This window comes from Anser brachyrhynchus (genome assembly GCF_964034855.1).
Source record: "Anser brachyrhynchus genome assembly, chromosome: 12".
In the NCBI taxonomy this organism is placed as follows: Eukaryota; Metazoa; Chordata; class Aves; order Anseriformes; family Anatidae; genus Anser; species Anser brachyrhynchus.
In genome coordinates this window covers 15,272,457-15,286,389 of record NC_137707.1, presented here as the reverse complement: position 1 = coordinate 15,286,389, position 13,933 = coordinate 15,272,457, and the positions used below count along the sequence as shown (strand labels likewise).

The following is a 13,933-nucleotide window of genomic DNA, read 5'->3' as shown; positions in this document are numbered from 1 at the left end:
GGCAGAGCTCGGCCCCAGGATGGCTGCATGAGCATGATCAAGACCAGACTGGGGTAGGAAAAGAGAAAGGTTGGTAACAGGACGGCAAAACCTTACCTGGGGGAGGGCAAGGGCAGGCACAGCACGTTTGGGTAAGTAGGGACAACCCCTTGCAGCTGTAAGAAGTTCTCCATCTCCAGCTGCGGCGTTTACTGCAATTTATCACCTTTTTTTTTTTTTTCCTTTTCCCATTTGCCACCAAATCAAATTTGTTGTCCCAGTTGCAGCATTTTATTTTAAACCCACCATTTGTATATTCACAGTAGTTCAGCTACCTGTTCCTAAAGTGAAGTGAAAATTCTGTTGTAGCCAGATGTAATAGTTTTTTATAGGTTGTGGTCCTTTTTAGAGAACTTACCTGATAACCCAAGAGGTTTGCTCTGAATTTCCACTCATGAAATCAACAGAACTGTGGCAATTTGGGAGGTTTTTGTGTTTCTTGGTCTTTAGAAACGTTAAGAGGAACTCGTAGGTAGCTCATTGTGAAGCCAGCCCCTCGGTCTGTGGGTACGGCTCCGCAGGCTTACCCTGAACACACGCTGGGTCACAGGGTAAATTCATTAATTAGAGTATGCAATAAATTGGTATCGATATCGTTCAGTTGTTTGTCACAGCCCCAGATGGTCAATAACATCAACAACAGGAAAGGGAAGGTGGCACGAGCCGCCAGAGCTCACATAAATTAGCCGAGGAAAGTGCGGAGTTGAAGACAGGGGCAGCCAGGCAGCAAGGATGTGGGGGGAGGAAAGAGAAGGGCAGAGGATTTCTGTGTCCTGAACAACCTCAGAGGCACAGAAAGCCTTGGGCTGGAAGGGAATTAAAGCCCTGCATCCAGCTGCTACCTCGAGAGGGGCTTCACGGGCAGCAGGAGGGGATGGGTACCTCACGCTGTGCCCCTTCTCGCCCCCTTCCACCAGCGATGGGCTGAGCCCTGAAGGCCTCTGCTTGTCGCTCCTGCAGGAGCCAAGCGCTCCCCAGGGGCACAGGTGGCAGGGACAGGGAGGGGAACGCCATGGCCATCGGCACCAGCGCCGACACTGGGGTGATTTTGCAGAAACAGACAATATCGGTGCCTAGTTTTATGTTCCTGAGAACCACAACCAACACTGGGGTCAAAAAATCAGATTTATGCATTTTAAGTTTACCAAGAACCATTTTTTTCACCCACCAATTACAGTCCTTATGGTTCCCAGAAGGAAATAATCTTTCATATGCAGAAATAGAATAGTCTGTCATAATTACTCATACCTAATGAAGGGTATTTATTGCTGTCACCAGCGGCTTAAGGTCTAACAATCCCATCACATAAAAATAAAAAAAAAAAAAAGAAGAAATAAATGACTTTGCTGAAGTACGTGGGGAATTTGGATTAATTCACACGTTAAAATTGATAAAATGTGTTGGACTGACCTCCGTGGCTGCAGTGGGGAATATCTGGAGTAATGGACATGTACACAAGCATGGACTTGAGCACAATTTCTCTAACTCACTGCCAGTTTACTTCCGTTTGTTCCCACTGAGCTGACGCAAGGTTTGTGATGACGTTAAATGGAAAGTTCAGTAGGCCAAATGCTGTGCATTTGAAAATCCTGCCCATGCATTACAGATATAGCCGCAGTTTTGGGGGGTTGAGGTATTCTGGCTAGAGAGTTTGTAGTATGTTTGGTTTGTTTGTTTGTTTGCTCTTTGTAAATGGACAATGGAAACTATTTACACAGGTAAACAGTTGTTTCGCATCATTTTTTCCTTAGTTAGTAGCAGAGACGAGACTTCCAAGGCACCTATTTCTTCTGCTCCCACTTATTGCCTTTTACTTCATTAGCAATGTTTTATTTATACTTTATTTTAGATGATAGCTTATTTTGTCCTGTAGGTGACCAATGGGATGCCTACATCCACCAAAAAACTGTAACTCAGCTATCCACACACACACATGCAGTTATACACTCACATAGAAGTACAAAAATTTTTCATCCCCTGAGATGTCGGCGGATGACATCCCCAGTTGGGAGACTTCCACCCTCTTACCCTTGGCCAGGATTATCTACTAACTGGGGGAGTTTTGATGCATGGAAGTCAAAGGGCCTTTGGATCAGGACAATAATTTACTTTGTAAGCCAGTGACTTTGGTGGACTTGCACTCATTCTCCATTGGTCCCGTGCTGCCAGGCCCTGAAATACATACACAGCTCTCATCCACTCTCATCTGTTCAGGATCAGAGCAACACATGAACTCTTTTCATCCTTTTGCCATACATCTCATTCCCTTTTATCTCTATAAAAATATTTTCCTGTTATTTTTAGCTCAAGTCACAGCTTAGTTAAAAACAACCAACCAAACAAAAGAAACAGTCTACACTGTTTTTTTAGTAGTACCCCAAACTTAATTTCCTGGGCTGCAAAAGCAGGCTGAAAAAGGAGAAAACACCACTGACTTTTGATCAGTTTTAGTTACGAGCATGCCAGGCTTCTCAGCTCCAGTTGATAGTCCTCCCTCTTTTAAGTACCTCAAGGTAAAGGATGCAAGTCCTGGCTATGTCAGAACACGCTTTGCTCACCTCTTCTCCCCCCCTCAAACCATTTCTGACCCTGCTTTGGGGGACAATATTGAAAACAGTGAAAATATAACCCTGCTAAAAACATGAATCAAAAAGTCACTGCTTGTGGACATGTTTTTAAAATTGCTTAGTTGCATGGAAGTCCCTTTAGTGCTTGAAGGACTTTAATAAAATTGATTTTCTGAGTATAGCCTTTTAGCAGCTACTGTATAAGCTTGAAATATGAACCCTTCATTGTTGAAAGTGTTTCATTTTTGCCCTGTAACTAATGATCAAGGGAAAGAATGTGTTCAGAATTCTCCATGGTTGCCATTTTCATAATTAAATCGTGCTAATAATAAAGCTTTGCAGACTTTAAACAAACTGGCACTGGAGTGGAATGTGGTTTGCGGTGTTTCATTTAGAGACCTCTGCAATTAGCCCTTAATGAATAAGCATACCACAGTGATAAGTAAGACATCTCTGTGAACCGGTTATTTACCAAAGCACAAAACTGTGACATTTCCATTCCAGAGACTGAAAATTATTCACTGGATTTCTTCTGAACAGCTTTCAAGTAATTTGGGGAGTTAAAGCCCATTAATTGTCTTTAATACCTGATGTGCCATGCCAGCAATACGGCACCAGTCTCTCCATTGTTCATCCTAAGTGCAGTGGCTCAAAAATAAGCAGCCAAGCCAGTAAGACACAGCCGAATACGATGCATACGTTGCTGCTAGGGTGTACCTACTGTTCTCAATAAGCCATACAGACCCTGAAAAGCCTAGATTCACATTCATCGCAGAAACAGCTGCAGGTTGTACTCTCCCCCCTGCTCTGTATATTTACTTAAACTAAAATCTACACATTAAAGACTCTCTTATATTTGCTCATTAATAAAGTATCATTTCTAAAAACAACCCAAGCCATACTCATCTCAGGACGTTTTATGGCAAAGCTGGAGCTCTGCTGATTTCCAGCAGCGAGGAACCCAACGCCCACACCAGGGAGATTCGGGGTGGTGCAGACTGCACCTTTCTTACAGGTGTGACACACTGCCTGTAGGAGGCACTCATCATTTGCTGACAAAACTCATTTCAGCATGTAAGGAACAAGAGGGAGTGAACTCTAAAACCCATGCTTTTGGCCCAGCAGCATATAGATCCCAGGAATTTTTCCATGGTCTTCAGCAAGTATTGGATCAGGCTGCGGAAAGAGAAATGCTGTGGTGCTTGCTGATAAAAGGGAGCATCAAGAAGAACAGAGAGAAGACCTGACCGACTGTCAGCAGACCATTCTCTCACTTCGCTATCAGACGGTAACGAGACAATGGTATGGTATCTCTGAAACTAACTGTGCTGCAGCCTGGGTAATCAAACCCAAGTTTTTCTAAGTCACGCCTTCCTGGCAGCATCACAGCCCCGCTGATCCTCTAAGTGTGTTTCCTGCCTCTCAAATATTTGGGTAGGTGACTCTGAACTGGTACGTTTCAATTCTACTCAAGAACTTTTTCTTCCTTTACACAGTCACCTTTCTTTTCTTTTGTAAAAAAAATAAAATAAATAATACAGGAATAGCAGGAAAAAAATGGTGCGCATAAACCCACCAGAGCCTCTGATGTAACATAAGCTCCCCTCCATAACACTCTGCCACAAATATTTTCCAGAAAGAAACATCAGATGAAAACGTAGGGGCACATGAAATACGGGAAAGCTGCAGAAGCACAGACTGCAGCCACCAGCTTCGTGCAGCAGTTCCCATGGCAGTGACCGGGGCAGAAGCCCAGCAGACACCGGCTGGCACAGGAGCCCACCTCGTCCCAGTCCTGGCAGTGGTGGGCAGCCCACGCTGCCCATGGGCTGGTACAGCAAATACTGACAAAGGCAGATATGAAACTGTCTGTCTGGATGCTTTCTAAGCAGAAAATGTGAGACCATGACGTCTCTAGAGTCACTGCTGCCATTAATAACTACTTTAAGGACCTCAGATGAAACAATCTGATCAGGCTCCATTATCCATGGAAACAAGGGATGCTAGGACAGAGCGTGAAATGGGGAAAAGTAGAAAAAATAGCTATTAAGGGACACGGTGCAGCTCACGGAGCAGAGACAACCCAGTGCCTCGCTATATTGAGCTCAGGTCCAGAAGGGCTTAATTAGCTGCAGCTCACCACCGGCAGAAGGATGGTTGTGCTCACACCATGGATGTCCAGCCCGGTCTGACATGACCTGGCTCTTCAGAGAGCCAGCTCAGATGCCTCTGTGTCTGTAGTACCATTGATCTGAAACTCAGACAGTTAACCCATGGATAACTAAGTTCGGGCTGCTGTTAGGCTTTTTTGTTCCTACTATTCCTCTCGGAGTTATCTGAACTTCATTCCTCAGATAAGCAGAAATCTACTTTAAGCTTACATCTACTCCTAGGTCATCACAGCCAGTTATTATTCTGCCAGTTGTTCCTTAAATACTCTTCTCCCTTTTCTCTTTTTTTTTTTCCCAATATGTTTGAATACAGAAAACCAAAACCACATTTGTTAAATGCTGACTTTCCAAAGCTTTAGAGCACTCCCGTGTTAGATCGTCTAACCAGGAGCATTCGGAAAGGATGAGCTGTAACCTACACACCACGCGATGGGTCATCACTGAAAAACTGCCCATGCAGGATCCTGTTTGCAGGATCATTACTGGAAGACAGATTCAGCCGTTAGGCCTTCAGGTATTGCCTTTGTAAAGATTTTTGTATGAAAGAAAGAGATTTGGGGAGATAATGAAAACTGTTAAGACTTTGAAGCAACATTCCCATTGTAAAACTGGTAAAGAAGCAAGAGGCAGTAACAGCTATGGTAACCTCTTCATCCCTATTATTACATACAAGAACTTTCTATTTAAACTTCATACACCAGACTAGAATATTTAGCACACAGAAACGGGCCAAGCAGAGGTGCTTTTCTTAAACAGAAACCTCATACGGTCGTTCATACAGCAAATCAACTGCGGCAGGCAAGGAGAAGACAACTTCAATGGGCCCAGGTGAAAAAAGCAGAAGTAATACATTATGTTCATTAAAGCAATATTAAAATTAAATTTAATACAAAGTACCTGAGACAAAAACCCAAAACTATTAACCCCAAAGCCACTAACTATTCATTAGCCAAGTCAATTTTGCATCCCATTATGATTCACAATGTGTAAATTCCCATTGAAATTGATTTAGTAAACCAGCTCTTTGATGGGCCTGAAATTAAAAGGATAGAAGAAAAGATACAACTAATTGAACAACATAATTTGATGCTTGTACAGGGTGTGAAATTCACAGTGAGCAGGCTGGAGCTTTAATTAAGGACAACGGGACAAATTCACACCTGGGATAGTGATGGAGGGATTTTGCTGAGGTCAGACCTGCAGCAACACCTGGCAAGCCAGATTTCAGCTGCTGGTGGCAGCCTGCTTTAAAAAAGGAGTTTGGGAAAAGAGGTTTAAAAAAGAATCAAGGAATTTCTCTGGTCTGGAAGCTACCATGCCTGGTTCAGTCTTGTTCTGTGCTGAGCAGCACGGGGAATGCCTTCCCACTCACAACAGCCAAGGGGAACAAAATGATAGAAGAGGACGCTGCTGCTTGCACTCCTGAACTAAGAGTGGTGCAGGAAAGATACCTGTCCTTTGCACGGGGAGCAAAGAAATAAGAGCACCTGGTAAGCCAGAGCCTCGTGAATACAGCTTTCCATTCCCTCACCTGCCATTTGCTGTTTGAAACAATTTCCTAGCTTCTGTTTTGTCTTTTAAAATGAAGCATCTGAGCACAACATGGCTCACAACTGCTTTGTGATGAATATTTCTTACAATATTCCCCCCTGGGAATCTGAAACATTTACTGATTTAACATAATTCAGATGTTGTCCTATGAATGATCTCACCTTTATGGGGGGGGAAAAAAAAAAAAAACAGCTGAAGAAATGAGGATGTCCTGAATAGTTTTGTAGAAGAATATACAGCAGGTTATGAAGACATTTTACATTAACTGCCAAGGAATAGTAGGACCCAGGACAATATTACAATTAGCAATTTTGCAATATGAAGACCAGCATTAAAAATTGTATTTCAACTGCTTCCTTACTAAAAAAGAGAGGCTTAAGCCACATTTACTAGTTTTGATGCATAGCTGCTTATACTATTCATTGTAGATGTAGATGATGAATTCTATTTTTTTTTCTTGCAGGTAGACTGTAAATAGGCCAATATTATCTCTTAACTTGTTTATGATTTATAACTTTTAATGAAATCATGTACCTAAGTTCAGAATTAAACCATGTTAAAATGATCACTAGCAGAAATCACTAATTATCAGTCAGTGCATAGGCACCCCTGTTCCCCAAAATCAGCTGAACCGCAGTGTTCTCAGTGAAGAAGTTGTGTCTGGTTTAACACCGAGCCTGCTCTTGTTTTAAGGTTGGTTACAGCATCCCACCTGGGTCTTTCTTGGCCAGTGGACTGGAATGCTCCAGTACAGACCTATGGAATAAGTTGCTGAAGAAGAAAGTTCTTTTTAAGAGTGATGGTAAATAAATAGAGGGTTATAATGCTGAACCTTGAAATTTCAGGAATAGTCAAAGTCTGAGATACTGTCTGCAGCCACATCTTGGGGAGTGCTGTAAGGGGGTGGGAGCATCAAAAGCACTGAGGAGAAAAACAGGCACAATTCAAAAACCTTCACCTGCTATAAAACTCATCAAAGTTTAGATTCTGGGTGTTCACCACTCAGACAGATGGACAAGGGCGATCCAGGAACAAAATCGAAGCCCTCCACCGCATCCATTTATAATGCAGGAATCGTACGAGCTAATTCGAATTCAGTCTTTCCCATGTTCTTTTATTATTATTATTTAATTGCCCCCCTTGGCATCAGAGCTCACAACAGGCCTTAATCACATGCACGACAAGGAGCGATCTGCACTTGTACAAATATGGCCTGTTAACTGTCCTGTACAGCTTTGAAACACCCAGCTGAGTCTACAGAAACATGGCCTTAAAAGTTGGAGCATCTGGAGCACAACTGGAGGGCCTGCAGGCTTTGTGGCACAAATCCCTGCTGCCAAGTACATGTTTCTACCTTTATCTGCTGGTGAGGACTCATCTCCACAGTGAAAGAAGGTATTCTTATCCAGAAAGTATCACCAAAGTTAGGGACGGGCTGAAAGGAAGTCAAATTCAGTACCAAGCAATATCTGTTTGAGCTCCATCAACAACACCCGCATAAAAGCTGTTGTGCAGGAGCAAATAAGAAAAGTTGAATTCTTTGCCTGGTGTAATTCACTTCATTTATTGACTTTTTTTCCCTTTCGTTTGTCAGTGGTTCTGAGATGCCTGGCATTCAGGATGATTTGTAATGTAAATTATATAATTGTACTTTCACATATTTTAACATCAAATGGAATGATTGACTACAGAATTTGAGCTGTCTACAGGTGGGGGTCAATTATCATCTGAATAATCACACTGCCACACAAGAATAGCATGGCCATGGAGTGTGACATATTTTTATCTCTATGCATTTCAATGAAGTCAGGCTGGTACATAAAAGGTTATCACCTAGGAAACATATTTTCCTAAGCACAAGTTAAACATGCAAGCGAGATCAGCATAGATATTCAATTTAGCCAGTCAACCCTAACCTATTAATATTTTAACAAAATCCAGTGAGGATAATTTTTTTTCTTTGATCCCATTTCATTTGAGCAGCCTGGAAAGGGAAGAAAAATTAAAAACAAAATAGTCAAGCATACAGAATGAGGTTATGTATTAAGTGGGCTATTTAATGTTTTTGGCATATTATAGCCCTAGGGAAAGTGTGGATGGATTTAACAATCAAGATCTGTGTTCCCTGGGCCCACAAAGTTCGAGAAACATAAAATAATCTATACTTCCAAGCTGACAAATCTTACCTGACACTCCGCTTCATCTCACTGGGACTCTCCAGCTCAGCATTAATCATATGTTACAGGGAGTAAAAAGAAAAGTAAATCACGCTAAGCTGGAAAGTGAGATGGAAGGTCTTTGGGCAAAGCTTTTAATCAATAATATGTGGGATAATAACCAGGAGCTATTGTTTGAATCTTCAGATATGAAAAGGTAGCAATGCAAAACACAAAGCAACTACAAACTGCTGCAGCTTCAAAGGGGGCTGATGCAAACAAAGTCAGCTTGCTCTACCCTAAACCCGCCTCTCCCCTTTCCTCCCCCCAGTCTGTTAGCAAAATTCTTTACTCACAGTTCACCAGTATTTTGCTCTAACTCCAAAACTACAATTAAAAGTGTCTGCCTGATGCTAGAGAGAAAGTCAGGGGCTGCGGTGGTATCACGTGCATTAATTTGGGGGTGTCTAATCTGAGATCCTTTGCTAGCCGCTGAGATTCAGAAAATGCTCCCCAAAATATTTCTCCTGTCAGACAGCTTGCCTCTTTCTGCTCAAGCCTCTCTTCACATGAGCACTACCAACACCGAGAAGAGGCAGTATTCAGCTTCAGAGGCTGAATTCTCCCCAGTTTCCCAAGAACTACACCCACCCGCACCGGCTGTAGCTTCCCATCCCTCCACTCATCCCCATACATTAATGAAAGTGAATATATATATATATACTATATATATATATATACATATAACTTATCTACTAAATATCACAGAATCCTTTGGTTTATGTATTTCTTTATGTATTTCTAGCTTTTTTCTTTACTCGGCGGGTTCAACGAAGAGGCAGCCAGAGGCAGCCCGAGCGGCGCTGGGCCAGGAGCTGACCTGCAGCTCTTCATGCGGCTCAGTTCATGCCCTCTAACTTTCCTCACCCTGTCAATAATGTATGTAATAATATTTGGTTTGCTGGGCTATGAACGGGAGGTGGAGACGCTAGGCCTATCTCATACTTTTGCAATTATTATTATTATTTTAGGGGGTGGAGAGAGCGAGTTAGAGCTCAGGGTGAAACCTAATCCAAATCCAGTTCAGGCTGCCCATTAATGCAAACCAGTTCTCAAACTGTGAATGGAGCTCCAGTAATTCCTTCACTGCTGCTCAGCAGGAGCCCAGCGACACACAGCTTGCATGACCATGTTAAAAAAAAAAAAAGTCTCACAACCATGAAAACATTCAGGGACCGTTTTCACAAACAATCCTATCAGGGAGGCAATTTTTTTATGGCTGAGTGTGTGGCCACATTCTTTTCCTTTCACTTTGTCTCTTCTTCAGAAGACAAATAGATTTGTTCTCCCTTTGATTGTTGTTTTTTGTTTTGTTTTGTTTTTTGCATATGAGTAAAATGAAAGATGCTTAGTAAAAGTCCTGCTACAGCAAAGAAAAAAGGAAAAATATTTTTTCTGCTTTAGACAGAGCAATATTCATAGAATTTATTTTTTTAATAGCTCTCCTGTTAAAGTCAGAAAAATGTTTCAGTGTTAGAATTTCAACACTTATTTAACCTCTTTGAGGGAGACTTTCTCACTCAAACTAAAAAAAAACAATAACCAGAATTTTCGAATTCTTTCCAGGAAGCACCTGCCTCCTCTCTGGGACCCCGGCAGGCTGACGGGTGCCAGCACTTGCTGTGACACCGCTCCTGGACCAGCTCCTGTGCCCTCAGCCCAGCGAGAGCCCAGGGAACCCACGGCTGCTCGCAGTAAACCAGTTTAATGCCCTAATTAACCCACACCTTCTTCTCGGTGGTTAAAAATAATCCGTACCAAAGCGGTGCCAGGGACATTTTCTCTGCTCATCATCCAGCTCTGCGAATGAATTCGCCTTTGCCGCGGGGCAGATCGGGGTCCCCCCTGGCTGGCTGCAAGTGCTTGGGGTACCGGGCATGGCCCTGAACCACTGCCAGGTGGAACGTGAGTTTTGTTACTTTTCCTAAATCAGAATTGGACACGGGAATGTCACAGGCATTGGGGCAACTTAGAAGCCTCCAGTTCTCACCAGAACTTGCACAGCCTCCCCACGGCGATGGCTGCTCGCACCCCGATTGGTGAGCCACCTTTTTTTTTTTTCACGTCCCAGGGCTCAGCTTCGGCACAAGTGGAGCTGAGGCAGAAATTCCTGCAGCACCTCACCAACAGGCACTGCTCTCCCTGAGCACCTCGCAGCATCGCTCCTGCACCATCTGTTTGAAAGCCATAAGAAAAAAAATAAAGTTCTGAGAACAAATAGCAAGTTCCTGGCCACTTCTCCCTCTTGTGTCTGTAGGGGTCCTACAGGAGTTGCTATTATAGGGTCAGCATTTTTTACCAGGTGCTACAGAAAGCTGCTTTGACAGAAGCTATCGTTCTCTGAAGCTACATTATAGTAAGAGATTACAATTTTGTGGTCACTACTATGTATTCAAAGCCACCATTTCTTGATTTGCTAATAGGTATCACTCCCTTGCAGCCCTGGTCTCATTTGTAAGAAGTCCAGGCTGCTGTCAGGAGAGCGGATGCGGGCAGCGGACGCAGTCAGAAACTCAGCCGGGCTTCTGCAGGTGTTTACCGTGCATAAAGGAATACCTAAAACCCACTCGTCTCCCTGAAGCCACAATGAACTGCTTACAGTGAATAGATGCCCCAAAAATCAGTTTCTTTATAACACAATAAGCTTTTGTATATCCTTTGAGGAAAGTGATAGTGCTGCCTGAATTTAGGCTCAGTGAAATGCTGAAGCAGTTAAATGTAACGGTGTGTCCTGCTCTGATCTCTGCAGAACTGGACTTGGTAAAGACTAACGACCAACCCTTTGAACCTCCAAGTCTCGTAAGGTTTAATTTGTTATTTCGGGGGGAGGGGGGCGGGAAGCATGAATAAATAATGAGAATAAGGGACATGGCAAGCAGAGACAATTCACCACTGTCACTTACATATACGGCACGGTTACCAAGTCCTGGAATTACTCATTACCACAATACTACAGAAAAAATTAACCCAAGTCCGGGAAGACAGCTGAAATCAAGGGGTACTGTAATCCAGAGTTATTTTGAAAGGTTCACAATATTCCCTGATGCTGTTTAAACTCTCAAACATGTAGAGCACAGAGAGTTAACACAGACTGGGGAAACCAACACCAGCACTGAAGCCCGTGGTGTGTTAGCAGTCAAAATTCACTTGGATAGTGGAAAGGAACGGAGAGCGAGCAACAGAACAACCTGCAATATTTTTCAGAAAACGTCTATTTGCAGGAAATAAAACTTTCACAAGAACACACCAGTTCTGGCAATGCCTCTTGCAGGAGGGTTTTGTTAGGAATTCAGCTGAATTCCTTTTTTCCAACCCAGAAAGCACGGTGCCGTTGTAGCAGTTAGAGCGATTGTTCAAAGCGTGACAAATCCGGGTTTAAGTCCTCGATTCAGACCCGGGACTTCAACTTGGATCTCTCCCATCCTACACAACTGCACCAGCTATCAGGTTTTTGCTTATTCTGGGCTACAACTATGCATCTCTTTCTGTTGTTATTTTTTTATTGTATTTTTAATATGTATCTCTGTTTCATCCTTATAAAAAATATTTGCTATTTCAAAATTGTTTGAAGATGGGGAAAGTATTTTGCAGGAAGAGCGAGCAGTGCAGGAAAGGCAGTGATAGAGCTTATTTTTCTTTTCTTTAAATGCTCTGTGAGGCAATGAAAAACCAGAACATTACAATAGTGTTGGAGGAAGAAGGCTTTGCACACAAAGCAAATTTTCTTCCTGAAGAGCAGTTTATTGCAATGTAGAAAGCTCACTAATTGGATTTACGACAGGCAAGCAGTGATGGTAAAAAGGAATAATGTGAACAGGGGAAAATAAATGGATATTAAATCTTACAGACACCTACACATTTCCTGTGCTTTTCTGAAGAGATGCTAAGTAACCGGTGTTCCCAGACTTTCCCTGATCCTTAGTTTAGTCGGCAGAAGGAGAAGGACTGCGGTTACACGTGAAGTAAATAACCCAAAAGCAGAATTGCCCACAATCAGCAGAAAGCTTATCTGAGCCGATACAGCGATCGCCCTGCTAAGCTCTAGAATATACAGCCCGTCGAGACGAGAGATGCACTGTGCTGCTGGGTCGTACCGGCTTTTCTGGAGCTGAAGCGTATGCTGCACCGCTTTGCTGAACCAGGTGAAATGAAGGATGTAAGAACTGGCTAATTGAAATACCTGAGTGGTTTTAATGAGGCTCTCCTTAGATGGCATTCTGCAAATCTGGTATTTATTTGCTTCACCTAACAAGTCATCTGTACGTTACAGCCTCCTTTATACACTCCGGCAGAACTGCATCAGCTGCTAAAATTTAGCTTTTCATTTTGAGGGCCTCCGTATTTTTCCTGCTCAGTGTAGGGATGAATGAACAGCACGGGGCAGTGTGCATTATCTGGAGCGGCAGTGAAACCTATCTAATCTTGGCAGGCATAAATGTTTTAAAACGTAGCTGAAATTCTGCAAAGAGTGCTACTGAAAGAGTGTTACTGCAATAGTCACCCTTGAAATCCTGCACTTATTTCTCGCTTTCATTCGGTGTCATAAAAGACCTCAGCATCAATCATTAACAAGCTATTAACACATGCAGCTGATAAAAGTGTTCAAAGTCTGGTCAATAACAATGACAGAAATTCCTGTTTTACAGCTGGTTTAATCTGAGCATAAGGAGCCCACGTCGGTTATTTTCTTGGCTAAAAACCTCTTCTTGGGGCTTTTGCTTTCATCTCTGCCTGCGTAACAAGCGCGGAGGCTGTGTTTTCTCCTCTCTGCCCTGCAAACCCAGCCACCTCGTCCTGAAAAGCGGCTTGCACGCCAGCGCTCAGGAAACTACCACGTCAGAATGCCATATGATTTTAATACGTTACTACCTTGCAGTGAAGGTGCTATTAAAAGAAGGTGAAACCTTAGCTCGATCTGCAATTTGTAAACACAGGGAAATAGTGCTTATTAAGGGCAGCAGCTGGGCTTCAGGCAGCAGCATCCTGAGAAGCTGCTTCCCTCTGCTTCCCCAAATTGTACCAAACCCCAGCCATGCTACCACGACGAGTAAAGCCAGCACCAGCTCTGGCTACCTGAGAACTGTGTAACTCACCCTCTTTGATCGCTCATTTAGTGAAATAAAAGCTCTGACGTCGTGCAACCTGAGCAGCTGCCGAACTGGCTCACCGCTGCGTGTGCCGCAGATGTCAGCCCAGCTCTGTGTACGCGTGTGCGGTGCCGCGGGGTTTGTCACCGTCCCCTGCTGCTGGCAGCACTTGTCAATAATTACATTTACCCAGTGGTAGTTTCTCATCCCTGTGTAGAGGAATTTAAGGAGAGGATCTGTATAAAAGGACTCCATAAACAAAACACAGGTTGAGAAAAACATGCAGACACCCAGCCTCCATC

At 43.2% G+C, this 13,933-nt stretch overlaps 1 protein-coding gene and 1 long non-coding RNA gene across 2 annotated transcripts in view; one reads left to right on the top strand and one right to left on the bottom strand.

Annotated features, from left to right (window-relative positions):
• LOC308176830 (uncharacterized protein) overlaps positions 1–13,933 on the bottom strand; it is a 472,043-nt gene that overhangs the window by 363,645 nt on the left and 94,465 nt on the right. The gene's annotated exons all lie outside the window — the stretch shown is intronic.
• LOC308176844 lies at positions 117–10,717 on the top strand. Its single transcript, XR_013938687.1, has 4 exons — positions 117–6,267; positions 7,562–7,723; positions 9,290–9,423; positions 10,111–10,717. It is a non-coding gene; the product is annotated as an uncharacterized lncRNA (long non-coding RNA).